The sequence below is a fragment of the Musca vetustissima genome, unplaced genomic scaffold, assembly GCF_032173495.1.
Source record: "Musca vetustissima isolate MV318-11 ecotype Yass unplaced genomic scaffold, APGP_CSIRO_Mvet_v1 utg6662, whole genome shotgun sequence".
Taxonomy (NCBI): domain Eukaryota; kingdom Metazoa; phylum Arthropoda; class Insecta; order Diptera; family Muscidae; genus Musca; species Musca vetustissima.
The window spans coordinates 46,658-63,283 of record NW_026873128.1 but is presented as its reverse complement, the minus strand read 5'-3'; the positions used below and the strand labels follow the sequence as shown (position 1 = coordinate 63,283).

The 16,626-nt window shown below is 33.9% G+C and overlaps 1 protein-coding gene across 1 annotated transcript in view; it reads right to left on the bottom strand.

Moving 5' to 3' along the window:
* The window catches only part of LOC133323030 (disco-interacting protein 2), a 103,142-nt gene that overhangs the window by 70,856 nt on the left and 15,660 nt on the right, over positions 1–16,626 (bottom strand). The gene's annotated exons all lie outside the window — the stretch shown is intronic.

The window sequence follows — 16,626 nt, the reverse complement described above, 5'->3', positions numbered from 1 at the left end:
GCAATCCGGATAATGTGCTTTTCAATGCCTCAAATTCTTCAAATAAAAATTGTATTTGAGATATAATTTATTCTAAGACGGAAACATCTGCAATTGATTTTTTATTGCGACATAGCCCAACAATGTTCTACAATCTAGAATTTTTATAAAAATTCTACAATCCTATAAACAATCTAGTCCATTAAAAGGACCTCCCCCATTCTCGGTTTCAAAAAATCGAAATTTGGTTTTCTATTTAATTCGAACCACAGTAATTCACGAATGCTCCTTTAAAATTTGAAGTACAAATCTCAAAAATTCTTGAGAACCTAGCCGGGTTATTTATCAGCATAAAGCGATGACAAGTATGCATCTGAAACTTTACAAATGGCAGGCACGATAACTCAAACAGAAAAATAGGGAATTAAAAAATTATAGGTTCGTAATTTTGTTTATTTTTATGTGATATTAATAATCCTAGTTCAGACGAGACCCACACATGTGCTCTTTCGAATTCCGTTGGAATTTTTGAAATGTTCCAATGATCTGAAATTATGCCCGCCGTCGAAAAGAAGGAATTTTCCTTATTACAAAAAACAACTACAAAACATTAACAACAAAATTATTTCAATTAATTTATGCTTTAAGTTTCAAAGTAATTACATACAATGACACAAGTCTTCAAAATAATGTACGTTCACTTGCCAGTCGGTTGAAAATCGACTGGTTGCCCTTCCTATACAGGTACACCTTTTTGACTACAGGTACACCTTTTTGACTATCGAAAACCTAAATATTCGCCACACCCACCATTCCTGATGCAATATTTAGTACTTAAGGGCTTTGCACCCAATATTAGAATTCTACCCTCACCCGTACCGTGCCGTATAGTAGGGAAGACTGGGGCGCCATTGGCATTGGAGCACATTTGACAATGGCGTTTTTGATATGAAGCTCTCATTATACATCACTAGCTTTGATACATAGGTATCGAATATCAAAATAAATAACTGTAGCAAAGTTTGAAACCTCTAGCTAGTAAGCTTATATAAATGCACGGGTTTTTGTACTCTTCCATTCCATTTCATAAGTATTTTGTGTATTTCACTTTTCAAATTTTAAGGCAGTTTTTTTAGAAGATTGATAGGAAGAAATGGAAAAATATAAGTGTGTGTGTGGACTTTGAGACGTAAACGTCCGCAGCTAGAAAATATAGCCTTAAAAGTCAAACATTGAGTCGCATATTAAAACAAAATAGAACCTTTATAGTACTGAGATATAGAGCTTTAAAAATGTGCCGAATGTGCACCAGTCTCCCCTACCGTTTAGTAATTATATTACAGATATATGGTACGATTTTAGTACTAATTTCCATCATTCAGGCATAACGGTTGCATTGTAATATATTTTTTCCCTTTAATATTTTTGCACATCATTCTACCTTGAATAGCTTAAGCATGATATTTATTTACTTAATGAACCATATTTGTATCGATTTTCAAAAAAAAAAAAATATATTTTTAATAGTTAAAGCTAGATTCGAAGTTTCAGATTTATATCACTATCGGTTCCATTGTATTATAATATTTAATACAATTTTTGTACCAATTTCCAAAAAATATTTTTGCACATCATTCTATTTTTAATAACTTATGCTACATAGCAAATGTTTGTACCTTTATTCCAGAATTCCAAATTCCTTTTTAGTACGAATTTTCACAAACCCCGAATTATCACACGCCGCAACAATAACGACGCGTTATTGATACAGAGTAGGGGAGACTGGGGCACCTTCGGCATCGGGGCACCTTCAGCAATCGCGTTTTCGATATGAAGCTCTCACCGTACATCAGTAGTTTCGATACATAGGTATCGAATATCGAAATAAATAACTGTCACAAAGTTTGAAATTTCTAGCTAATAAACTTATTTAGATGCACGATTTTTTGTATTTTTACAGATGTGAAAATTTTGAGAAAAATCCGCGAAAATGTTGCAAATATATTTTGGAAGATATTAGGATTTCCACACGTTTTATATCGAACTTTTATGATTTTATCCCTTCATAGTTCTTTTTGGACACATTTTGGGCGAAAATTGGCAGCGTATAATATCTTAAAGTAATTGTCAATTATGGAAAATTTTCAAAATATGTTAATTTTCTACAATTAATTGGATTGTCATTGCCAAGAAAAAACTATTGTATATGAAAATTTATATGTTCATGTATGTTCTAATACTAATAATGCGATAATTAACATATTAGTATTCACGTCAGATATTTGAAGTTTTGTCTTATTTTCTTTAGCTGTTGGATATGAAATCCTATTTTCATATTTGTCAAAATTGTATTATTTTAATACCCTTCACCACACTGTGATATAGGGTATTATGTCGTTGTGCCTACGTTTGTAACAGGCGAAAGGAAACGAGATAGACACATGGTTCCTTTTGAGAATATGCATAGAATCACTTTTTAAGTCGATTTATGCATGTCCGTCTGTCTGTACATGTTAAATTGTAAACAAAGTACAGGTCACATTTTTGATTCGAATTGAATGAAATTTGGCACAGCTCATTTATTTGGCCCAAGGACGACCCCTATTGAAATTGGGAAAAATCGGTTCAGATTTAGATATAGCTCACATATATATTTTCGTCCGATTTTATGTAAATGGCGCACCAAAGTCCCTATATAACTTTCGATTTACATGAAATTTGGCATAGCGTACTAAATAAAGCCTAGGGCGATGTGTGTTAAATTTCGTGAAAAACGGATCAGATTCAGATATAGCTCCCATTTATATTTTCGCCCGATTTTAGGTAAATAGTGCACGAAATTTGGTATAGCGTGTTTAATTGAGTCTAGAATGATGTATGCTAAGATTCGTGAAAATCGGTCCAGTTTTAGATATAGCTCACATTTATATTTTCGTCCGATTTTATGTAAATGGTGCACCAAAGTCCCTATATATCCTTCGATTTGCACGAAATTTGGCATGGCGTACAGAATTGAGCCTAGAATGATGAATGGTAAGTTTCGGGAAAAAAATTCGATATACCTACCATATATATTTTCGTCCGATTTTATGTAAATGGTACACCAAAGCTCTATATAGCTTTAGATTTGCACGAAATTTGTCTGTCTGCCCATGTTATATTGTAAACAAAGTACAGGTCGCATTTTTGTGACGTACAGAATATTATGTATCAATTTTACTATACACCGTTTTCCATAAATGTGTCCCATGGTACGCAGACGACACTAAATTTGACCGAATGAAATTAAATTTAGCATAGGTTGTAGAAAGACATGAGTATGTTCCTTCGAGTGAACATTGGCATGCAATTCTAAGGGTACATATTGTTACGTTCTTGGATTTTACCTCATCCCGTGTAGACGTTGTTTTCTTTCCCGATACAATTCGTACCAAATAAAACGCGGGTTCTTTCTGATTACGATTATTACAATGATTTTATTCACACAACTTTACTTTGCACTTTACTTTACACGACGGTTTCAATTCGCGATCTGATCCACAACTGACTAACTGCCTTGCCATTCCCTCTATTTATATGAGCCCTGCCTGTCGCTACAGAAGTTTCTAGACGATCTGGTAACATCTGGATCACGAACAATCTACCAATGCAACAAACACACATACAAACTTACATTGAGTAGACAATAACAACAACACATACAAACTTACATTGAGCAAACAATAACAACAACACATACAAACTTACATTGAGTAAACAATAACAACACATATACAGGTGAGGGGGTAACAAAGAAAGAGGAATTAAGCGATCATCAATGATGACGTTTAACAAGAATTGTACGTCAACAAAAAAATAGACAATGAAAGAGGAAATGGAAGGATGTAGAAAAATCTATACAGTAGTTGTTGTTGTGAAGTTATTCAAATAAACTGCGTAGTAGAAATTTACGTTACAATTCAAATTCTTAAATTAACGGAATTCATCTAAAGTAACTTAAATCTAAGTTTATATTCGTAACATTGCCCCCCGCTTAAGCCTGTTCGTCCCGAATAGGCACAGTTCCCGTTCCGTAGGGGGTCAGCCGCTCCAAATGTACCACTTTCATCTTCGACCTGGGACTGTCGCTCCTCTGGATGCGGTAAACGACGTCATTTATCTTCGTGACAATCCTGTAGGGTCCTTCCCAGTGCGTTTGCAATTTGGGGCATAGTCCTTTCTTTCGTTGTGGGTTGAACAATAGTACCAGTTGCCCTTCTTGAAACCCATCGGTATTTGCCGCTCGATCGTACCTTGCCTTCATGCGGTTGCTAACCATTTTTATTCGATGTCGGACTGCATCGTGGACTTTACTAAAAGAGTTTTGACTGTCTTCATCTTGGTTCACATCGTCGTTTGGGGTAGCACCGAATATCAAATCGCCAGGTAGCTTTAACTCATTTCCGAACAGAACTTTGGCTGGGGTCCGGGATGTGGAATCATGAATGGCCGATCTATAAGCCAGTAGAAACTTGGGGATATGCTCATCCCAGTCTCGTTGACCGCTGTCCACCACTTTCCGTAGATGTTCTTCAAGGGTGCGATTGAATCTTTCCACCATGCCATCTGATTGTGGATGTAGGGGCGTCGTTCTGGTTTTCTTGATTCCGTAGGAGTCACACATTTCCTTGAAGATCGCCGATTCAAAATTCCTACCTTGATCGGAATGAACCTCAGATGGAACACCATAGCGACAAATCCAATTTTTGCTGAACACATCCACAATTGTCCTGGCTTCTTGATTTGGGATAGCATAAACCTCTGGCCATTTACTGAAGTAATCCATGACCACTAAGACATACCGGTTCCCAGAGTCGCTTGTGGGGAACGGTCCAGCTACATCCATTGCGATTCTTTCAAAAGGGGCTCCTGAATTATACTGCTGCATGTAGCCTCGACTCTTCCGTGTTGGACCTTTAGCTCTTATGCACCTTCCACAATTGGCGATCCAGTCGGCAATGGATTTTTGACAGCCGACCCAGTAGAATCTCTGCTTTACCTTTTTAGCGGTCTTTGCTATGCCAAGATGTCCTCCACTTGGCCCATCGTGAAACTCCGACAAGACATCCCTTATTTTGGAGTCTGGGACGACGATCAAGTTCCGGTGAGATTTACCGTCCTCACTTTCCCATTTGCGATATAGGCAACCATCTTTTATAAGTAGACTGTCCCACTGGGCCCAATAGGATTTTAAAAGAGGGCTTTCGGAGGTAATTTCTTTCCGACTAGGTCGCTTGCCCGTTTCTATGGCCGAAATTATTTTGCCCAGAATGGGATCTCTTCGTTGTTCCGTCGACCAATCTTCACCCGACTCAAACTGCAATCGTCGGACATCAACGATATTCTCTTTGCACTCGGCCTTTGAGCAGTGCCTGTATTCTACCTTGCATGGCCGACGAGACAGGGCATCAGCATTACCGTGTTTTCCGTCTTCTCTGTGCTCGATTCTGTTTAACGGTGACTCATTGGTGGACTGTTGAGCCATTCTTCTACCATCTTTCGTTGGAGGTGGTGACGATGACCTGGATCGTTTGCGCTTAGCTCTGCATTCGCGCGCAATATGACCTGCTTTATCGCAGTTGTAGCATCTAACCCTGGGCTTAGTCATCCCTACTAACTTTGTTTCTTCTATTACCCGCCTCATGGCGTCCTTGATCAAGTTAACGAGATATTTGTGTTCGCAACATTCGGTCTCCAGTTGGCTAATCTTGTGGGTCTGGGGCTTAACAATCATTCTTGCCGTCTCTTGGGCAAGGGCAAACGACACAGTTTCGGCAAACGACGCTTTTGGTGACGCATATGTTGCACATTTAATCTCAGGGTCACGTATGCCATTCACAAAGGTTTCGATTTTCATACGGTCCAGCAATGGGTGATTCTCTCCTGGATACGTCATTAACACCAAACGTTCCACCTCAGCTGCAAAGTCTTGTAAGGTCTCGTTTGCCCTCTGTACTCTTCCCCTTAATTCCATAAGGTAGATGTTTTGTTTATGTTCGCCACCGTACTTACGTTCCAGTGCAGCAATAACATCTTCATAGTTGCTTCTAGAAGCGACAGGAATACTCTGTATAACATCAGCAGCACTGCCCTTCAATGCCAGAAGTAGTGCAACCGCTTTGTCGCTGTCGTTCCACGAATTTCTAGAAGCCACTGTCTCGAACTGTAACTTGAAAACATTGAATGACGTAGAGCCGTCGAATACAGGAGGTTTGATTTTTAGTGTGTTATCAGGAGCTCGCACCGGACCACCTTTAATTTCCAGTTCCGACATTTTCTTTTCCAGATTCGTAAACCTGTGGTCGTGGGCCAGAAATTTCTCGTCAACCGACTGCACTTTCTTATCCAACTCTTTTATTTGGACCTCCACGGTTTCCACTCTCCTTCCAATAACTTCTGTAATGTTCTCGAGTTTCTCGTTCATTCTACAGTTCTCTGCCTTGAGTTCATCTAACTTTCTGGAATTCTCTTCGAACATTCGTCTCGTGTTTTCTTCTAACTTTCTGGAATTCTCTTCGCTCCTTCTGGAATTTTCCTCAAACTTTCTGGCATTCTCTTCGAACATTCTTCTCGTGTTTTCTGCTAACATTCTGGAATTCTCTTCGAACATTTTAGCCAGCATTTCTCTTAAATCGTCACCCCTGGCAGCTACTGACGAGACTTCCCCACCGTTGGATTCGCCCATTTCCGATAAATCCACTTCATCCTTACTGTCAAACTCATATGTATCGATGTTCATACCACGGCGCTCGAACTCATCCAACAGGCGTTTTTGTAGCTCAGCCTTGTTGCCAGTAGAGGACAATTCCAATTTATTTAGCTCCTTCTTCAAGTCTTCCACTCGTAGATCCTTAAACTTCATCGTAGTATTATCGTAATCCCACTTCTGACACCAATTGTTACGTTCTTGGATTTTACTTAATCCCGTGTAGACGTTGTTTTCTTTCCCGATACAATTCGTACCAAATAAAACGCGGGTTCTTTCTGATTACGATTATTACAATGATTTTATTCACACAACTTTACTTTGCACTTTACTTTACACGACGGTTTCAATTCGCGATCTGATCCACAACTGACTAACTGCCTTGCCATTCCCTCTATTTATATGAGCCCTGCCTGTCGCTACAGAAGTTTCTAGACGATCTGGTAACATCTGGATCACGAACAATCTACCAATGCAACAAACACACATACAAACTTACATTGAGTAGACAATAACAACAACACATACAAACTTACATTGAGCAAACAATAACAACAACACATACAAACTTACATTGAGTAAACAATAACAACACATATACAGGTGAGGGGGTAACAAAGAAAGAGGAATTAAGCGATCATCAATGATGACGTTTAACAAGAATTGTACGTCAACAAAAAAATAGACAATGAAAGAGGAAATGGAAGGATGTAGAAAAATCTATACAGTAGTTGTTGTTGTGAAGTTATTCAAATAAACTGCGTAGTAGAAATTTACGTTACAATTCAAATTCTTAAATTAACGGAATTCATCTAAAGTAACTTAAATCTAAGTTTATATTCGTAACAATATGCACAGATTTAATGTAACTATCCTAAATAGGATATGAGCAAAATTTGACGTCGCTACATCGTTGCATTCGGGAGATACGGTACCTAATTTCTGATAAATGAAAGTCCAATATCAACAAAAAAAATGATTTTTTTAGATTTTTGATATGTGTCGTCTATAATCAGCTCATAAAATATGTAATCCAAAAATATACATTTACTTGCCGCGTATTAAATAAAAGCTCTAGAACATTTTGTTGCCTGTGGGCAACATTGGGCCATAAAGGATTAAACAGCAACTTACTCAAATGTTAAATTTAAATCAAGTTGTTAAAAATGTGAGGATATAGCAAATCCGATTACAACATTTCACGATTTAGAGTTAAGATATAAAATAGGCATTTACAATTAAAAGACGGTCTACTTCTGCCAAAAACTATTTATAAAATACTAGCTGACCCGGCAAACGTTGTTTTGCCTTATCAATATTGCATCAATATATGGTTGGTAAAAAACATTTGCCACTAATTTTATGTCAATAAAAAGTATTAACTGGTATCCCAATGCAGGCCCAAGCACATAACAAATGTTTTTTAATAGATCATGTTTTGTTATTGCTCCAACGTTTTTCATTATCTTATATGTCCCTTCTTGAAGGATTCTTAATTACAATGACATTTAGTTCATGTCCAACGGTTCTTTTGATTTTTATATTGAAATCAGTATATAACACGAAAAATTTTAGATTTGGCATAGAAATTTAGTGGTTTTCGCTCAGTTATAGGTATATTTCATTTTTAAATAAATTGTTAATTCGTTTTCAGATTGCCGTTATAGATTTGTATATGTTTGCTATATATTTTATAAATAGTTTTTGACAGTTATGGGGGAAGAGTTTGGCCAATGTTGACGACGTAGACCTATTTTATATCTTAACTCTAAATCGTGAAATGTTGTAATCGGATTTGCTATATCCTCACATTTTTAACAACTTGATTTAAATTTAACATTTGAGTAAGTTGCTGTTTAATCCTTTATGGCCCAATGTTGCCCACAGGCAACAAAATGTTCTAGAGCTTTTATTTAATACGCGGCAAGTAAATGTATATTTTTGGATTACATATTTTATGAGCTGATTATAGACGACACATATCAAAAATCTAAAAAATTCATTTTTTTTTTGTTGATATTGGACTTTCATTTATCAGAAATTAGGTACCGTATCTCCCGAATGCAACGATGTAGCGACGTCAAATTTTGCTCATATCCTATTTAGGATAGTTACATTAAATCTGTGCATATGTACCCTTAGAATTGCATGCTAATGTTCACTCGAAGGAACATACTCATGTCTTTCTACAACCTATGCTAAATTTAATTTCATTCGGGCAAATTTAGTGTCGTCTGCGTACCATGGGACACATTTATGGAAAACGGTGTATAGTAAAATTGATACATAATATTCTGTACGTCACAAAAATGCGACCTGTACTTTGTTTACAATATAACATGGGCAGACAGACAAATTTCGTGCAAATCTAAAGCTATATAGAGCTTTGGTGTACCATTTACATAAAATCGGACGAAAATATATATGGTAGGTATATCGAATTTTTTTCCCGAAACTTACCATTCATCATTCTAGGCTCAATTCTGTACGCCTTGCCAAATTTCGTGCAAATCGAAGGATATATAGGGACTTTGGTGCACCATTTACATAAAATCGGACGAAAATATAAATGTGAGCTATATCTAAAACTGGACCGATTTTCACGAATCTTAGCACACATCATTCTAGACTCAATTAAACACGCTATACCAAATTTCGTGCACTATTTACCTAAAATCGGGCGAAAATATATATGGGAGCTATATCTGAATCTGATCCGTTTTTCACGAAATTTAACACACATCGCCCTAGGCTTTATTTAGTACGCTATGCCAAATTTCATGTAAATCGAAAGTTATATAGGGACTTTGGCGCACCATTTACATAAAATAGGACGAAAATATATATGTGAGCTATATCTAAATCTGAACCGATTTTTCCCAATTTCAATAGGGGTCGTCCTTGGGTCAAATAAATGAGCTGTGCCAAATTTCATCCAATTCGAATCAAAAATGCGACCTGTACTTTGTTTACAAGTTAACATGGACAGACGGACATGCATAAATCGACTTAAAAAGTGATTCTGTGCTGACCCGGCAAACGTTGTGTCGCCTTATCAATATAAGGTTGGTAAAAAACATTTGCCACTAAGTTTATGTCAATAAAAAGTATTAAATGGTACCACAATGCAGGCCCATGCACATAACAGTTTAAAATTTGGTAGAACTTATTTCATGATTTTTTTCATGAAGATCATGTTTTGTTATTGCTCCAACGTTTTTACATTATCTTATTTGACCCTTCTTGAAGTACTCTTAATTACAATATCATGTTGTTCATGTCCAACTGTCCTTTTGATTTTTATATTGAAATCAGTATATAACTCGAAAATTTTTAGATTTGGCATATAAGTTTAGTGGTTTCCGCTCAGTGATAGGTTTTTTTTCCTTTTTAACCCTTTCAGTGTCAATAAAAATTTTTGTCGGAATAAAAATCTAAAATTTTGTATTTAAAATCATATAAAGGGGCATAGTTTAGAAAAAATAGCAATTGTCATTTTAATCATCGGACAGTTTCCTCTGTCTTTCAGCAAAAACAACAATAAAAACGGTACATAGGATAACCGAAAAATCGCAAAGAAAGAGAGTATTTTTAAATGTCGAATATATTCGACAAAAACACTGAAAGGGTTTATGTTTTCTAGATCTGTTAGAAACATACAAATACTTGTTCCGCGTTTGTGTTCTTTATTGGAAAAAGCCTTTTTTGTACGAATTTCTAGAATTTTTAACACCTTACCGCCTTCTCTTAAAACAGTTAACTCTTCCTTAAAATGTTATCGAACTCATTTATACGATTACTTCAACCTCAATTCATCTTAAATTCATAGGTTTTGCTTATTTGTTTGTGTTTTTATTGTATAACTGATTTCAACATTTAAATAAATTTAACTATAATAAATTATATTTTTTAATTGATAATTGTGATATAATAATAAGATATTTGAACCTGTAAATTGAATTTAGTCCTTTAGATATAATATTGAAGTCCTTTGCCCTATGTGATAGGTCGCTGCATCAAATAATGGAATAATAATAATAAAAATGTTTTTGAAGTACAATGGTTCTGAACCCCTCCAACTGAATAGACGTTAAGATATCATTAAGCTAATACACTGTTAGTTTTAAGCTTTTGGAGTAGTTTATATTTTGTTGTTTTTTGAATCGCTTTTGGCCCTTTGGGCTAGATTCTCGTTTATGAAATAAATTGAAATTGTTAATTAGTTTTCATATTGCCGTTATAGATTTGTATATGTGAAAAGTTTGGCCAATGTTGACGCCGGATACCTTCCTTTAATTGTAAATGTCTGTTTAATATCTTAACTCTAAATCGTGAAATGTTGTAATCCGATATGTTATATCCACATATTTTTAACAACTTGATTTTAATTTAACATTTGAATAAGTTGTTGCTTAAGGTTACGTGGGTTCACATCCAAAATTCAAGTTGTCGGCAAAAAAAGAAACATTGTCGAAATAATAATACAATTTTTTGACAGATATGAAAATGAGATTTCGTATCCAACAGCTTGGACTCTAAAAAGTAATAAAAAATTTCAAATATGTGACGTGAATACTAATAATGCTATCATTACCATTATTTTCTTCGATGTTAATTATTAGTATTAGAACATTCACAAATTTTATGAAATTAGAAGTTTTGATCTAACTAACCCAAAAATCCATATGTCTTAAATAACAACAATTTATTTAAACATTAAAGCTCGATACAAACATTCGGGAGTTGTAAATATTACTTAATATATTTGTTTTGGCGGAATCTCACAATTAGTTTGCATATTTTTCTATGCTGGCCACATACGGTTGATAAGTTCTTTGAATCGTCAAAATCGGTGTAGACGTTCTTGAGTTATAAACGATGTAACTAACACCACGTTTGATTATTCAAATTTTCCGACTTTTGATGTTTTTCTCAACATTTTCTTCGGCAAACGTTGTTTTGCCTTATCAATATTGCATCAATATATGGTTGGTAAAAAACATTTGCCACTAATTTTATGTCAATAAAAAGTATTAACTGGTATCCCAATGCAGGCCCAAGCACATAACAAATGTTTTTTTAATAGAAGATCATGTTTTGTTATTGCTCCAACGTTTTTCATTATCTTATATGTCCCTTCTTGAAGGATTCTTAATTACAATGACATTTAGTTCATGTCCAACTGTTCTTTTGATTTTTATATTGAAATCAGTATATAACACGAAAAATTTTAGATTTGGCATAGAAATTTATTAGTTTTCGCTCAGTTATAGGTATATTTCATTTTTAAATAAATTGTTATTTAGTTTTCAGATTGCCGTTATAGATTTGTATATGTTTGCTATATATTTTATAAATAGTTTTTGACAGTTATGGGGGAAGAGTTTGGCCAATGTTGACGACGTAGACCTATTTTATATCTTAACTCTAAATCGTGAAATGTTGTAATCGGATTTGCTATATCCTCACATTTTTAACAACTTGATTTTAATTTAACATTTGAGTAAGTTGCTGTTTAATCCTTTATGGCCCGGCAAACGTTGTATTGTTGATGTATAATTTTCGGCGTTCTAGGTGTGTTTTTATACCCTCCACCATAAGGATTGTACAAATTTTTGTAATACCTTGGTATTTATCAGATCACACTTAAAGTAACATTACAGTACTGAAAATCTACAATTTGAGTTGAATGAGCGAGTCATTTTGCTATTTTTGTCTTCTAAAGTTTCGGTGGCTAAAAGTTTATGAATTATAATATTATTTATAATTATCCGGTAGTACATAATGAAAAAAATTGCTTTTGCAAACATAAATTTACTGTGAAAAAAAAAAATCATTTGACTAACAGAAACTTTAAGTCAAATCGGTCCAGCCGTTTCTTTAAAACAATTTTTGCAAGATTTTCGCGGATTTTTCTCAAAATTTTCTTTCATAAAAACTTTCCCACTGTAATTACCGACATCTGAAAACAATTTTGAGTCAATTCGGTCCAGCCGTTCTCAATTGATGCGTTAGTATACATTTTTTTGGCTCCATATTTTTCATTATCTTATATGTCCCTTCTTGTTTGCTGTTGCAAACATAAATTTACTGTGAAAAAAAATCATTTGACTAACAGAAACTTTAAGTCAAATCGGTCCAGCCGTTTCTTTAAAACAATTTTTGCAAGATTTTCGCGGATTTTTCTCAAAATTTTTATAATTATCCGGTAGTACATAATGAAAAAAATTGCTGTTGCAAACATAAATTTACTGTGAAAAAAAAATCATTTGACTAACAGAAACGTTAAGTCAAATCGGTCCAGCCGTTTCTTTAAAACAATTTTTGCAAGATTTTCGCGGATTTTTCTCAAAATTTTCTTTCATAAAAACTTTCCCACTGAATTATAATATTATTTATAATTATCCGGTAGTACATAATGAAAAAAATTGCTGTTGCAAACATAAATTTACTGTGAAAAAAAATCATTTGACTAACAGAAACTTTAAGTCAAATCGGTCCAGCCGTTTCTTTAAAACAATTTTTGCAAGATTTTCGCGGATTTTTCTCAAAATTTTCTTTCATAAAAACTTTCCCACTGAATTATAATATTATTTATAATTATCCGGTAGTACATAATGAAAAAAATTGCTGTTGCAAACATAAATTTACTGTGAAAAAAAATCATTTGACTAACAGAAACTTTAAGTCAAATCGGTCCAGCCGTTTCTTTAAAACAATTTTTGCAAGATTTTCGCGGATTTTTCTCAAAATTTTCTTTCATTAAAACTTTCCCACTGAATTATAATATTATTTATAATTATCCGGTAGTACATAATGAAAAAATTGCTGTTGCAAACTGTTTCGCACTTACGCCTTTTTACCTTTCTTGCCTTTTTTAATTTACAAGATTTAGTTTAGTTTAATTTTTAGAATTCAGTTTAGGCTTTTATTCAGATTTTGTTAGGTTTAGGCTAGGTTTTGTACACATTCAATTTTTGTAGGTTTAGCGCTATTTTATATATGTATTTTTTGGTTTAGGTTTTAGATATGTAGGTATATATATATATGTACAGAGTATTTAGTAGGTTTTTTTCTCGTTTACTTTTAAGTCAGTTAGATTTTAGTTATTTTTTAATTCAATTAGACTTTAGTTATTTTTAATTCAAATATGTTTTAGTTATTTTTAATTCAGGTAGATTTTAGTTATTTAGTAAGTAAGTATTTTAACATATTTTTAAATTCACTAGGTTTAAGTTTTTTTTTTAATTTTAAGTTTTTAATTTAGTTTCTGCCCAAATTTCACTGGCTCACGGTTTCTTCGTTGGCACCCACTTTTGTTGATTGTTGTTGAGTCTTCCGTATTGTTTGTTTGCGAATCTATAAAAAACTTTATTTGTTAATGTCACTTTGTTTCTGTTTTTGTTGCACTTTGTCACGGGGGGGAACACTGTTTCGCGGTTTGACGATCGAAAAAAGACTAGACCAAACTGAAATTTGCAATGTCATAGCAAACCAGTTTGAGCAGTGCGAATTTTCCATATTTTGGAATTCAGCACTGGAATTTACCGGTGGCTACATAAACATAGTGTGGGTGTATGTAATTTTATTTGCACTATTTACATTGTTTACATGTAAATGTGCCCAGTGCCGCTTATGTTTATGTAGCCGCCGGCAAAATATCAACCGACAGCTTTGGGCTGTTTGTACCGTAGTACAATGCCGCATACGACCTTTTTGCCGCCGGCTAAAGTTTTAATGACAGCTGTGTGCTGTTTTAATTTTTATGTTTCTCTAAACACAAACATAAATTTACTGTGAAAAAAAATCATTTGACTAACAGAAACTTTAAGTCAAATCGGTCCAGCCGTTTCTTTAAAACAATTTTTGCAAGATTTTCGCGGATTTTTCTCAAAATTTTCTTTCATAAAAACTTTCCCACTGTAATTACCGACATCTGAAAACAATTTTGAGTCAAATCGGTCCAGCCGTTCTCAATTGATGCGTTAGTATACATTTTTTTGGCTCCATGTTTTTCATTATCTTATATGTCCCTTCTTGTTTGCTGTTGCAAACATAAATTTACTGTGAAAAAAAAATCATTTGACTAACAGAAACTTTAAGTCAAATCGGTCCAGCCGTTTCTTTAAAACAATGTTTGCAAGATTTTCGCGGATTTTTCTCAAAATTTTTATAATTACGATGTATATTATTATAAAAATATTTTAAAATATAATGTTTTTACAAGACTGATAAAAAATAAAAAAAAAAACTATAAAAAGTACATTCGGGGTAGATTCGGCATTTTAAAGTGGGGCACATTCGGCCATATACAGATAGTGCAATATTATTTCCTTAAAATGTTTTTGATTTGTCTTTAAAAATAATCCTTTAATATGGTTCGAAATTACATATATAAGACTAAACGTGCCTATATTGGCGAAACTGCGATAGAAAAAACCTATTTCTGGTGGTGTGTGCGGCCTTGAAATTTCAACGTCCGCCGTTAGAAAATATAGCCCCAAAATTCAAACATTGTGTCGCGTATTAAAACCAATAGAGGATCTGAATTTCAACCAGACTGATAGCGATGATAATTACCAGGCTATGACTATGGCGCCGAATGTGCCTATCAAATGCCGAAGCTACCCCGGGTTGGGGCACATTGGCGAATTAGACTTTTTACAAAATTGTAAAAATTTTTAACTAATACTAATTTTTTATATCAGCCATAAAGTTTTTATATATATTTTAAATAAGTACTGAGATATAGAGCTCTAAAAAAATGTGCCGAATGTGCCCCAGTCTCCCCTACCAAATAGTACTCTTATCGCTTTTAGCTTTCGCATCGAACTTGCATTCGAATCGCAATACAAATCTCGTAGACGTTGTCGTAGTCGATTTTTTTGGTTTAATGTAGAATATACGAATGCAGCAAATTTTAAAAGAGTTTTTTTATATAACAAAAACAAAATAAACATCATTTATATTTTAATCGGGTGTTAATGAATGATTTGCAGTCCTGGATACCTTTTAATATTAATGTATCAGTAACATGGTTGTCTGCAAATTAATACTCAAAAGATTAAGGTTTTGTTTTTGAGAAATTGTAAGAGGATTCAACAAATGTTTCCATTTACAATAATTCTATAAATGTAAACTTTATTTTGAGAAGTTGCACTCTCTGTATATGGTTCTGCCATTAGAATTAAATTGACCCATGCACTATTTGGCAAACTTTTTGTATTATGTATGTCATGTAAAATTAAGCCCAGTTCCCAGATTATATATGGGCAATATTGTCAATTTTTTAATATTCCATTTAAAAAAAAAATCGACTTTTTTGTTTTCGTGTTATATCAATGATTTTTGGTACACATATAGAGAAAAATATCCTGACTCCGAATCCGTTCGCGATCAAATTTTTGGTTGATGCGCTCAAAATTTATCGAGGTTTTAATTTTTGGCATAAGGAAAAAATCTTAAAATAATTACGCCGTTTATTATATTGACCAGAAACGGTGATATGTGACTTCCTTCGTAAAGTATAAGTATGAAGATATTATAAAAATCGCGAAAAGTTTGCACATTTTCGCGAAATATAAGAAAAATAATAAAAATATAGGACATTATGTCATTATTTTCATTATATTCATGACATACATCCACCTGAAAATTAATTTAAAAATATCTACATAATCTAAACAACAAAACAACATATCTTAAAATAAAACTTTATTATGAAATATACATTTCAAATGGTGTCTAAATCGCGTAATTCTCAATATCATTTGATGCGCATGCGGTTTCCAGAAAATACTGAAGTTTATCTTCATCGATATATACCGATTTCAATGCGGTCCATTAAGAACCATGGATGGCTCAGCTCACTTTATTATTGAGATAAATTGGGTGCATCTCCC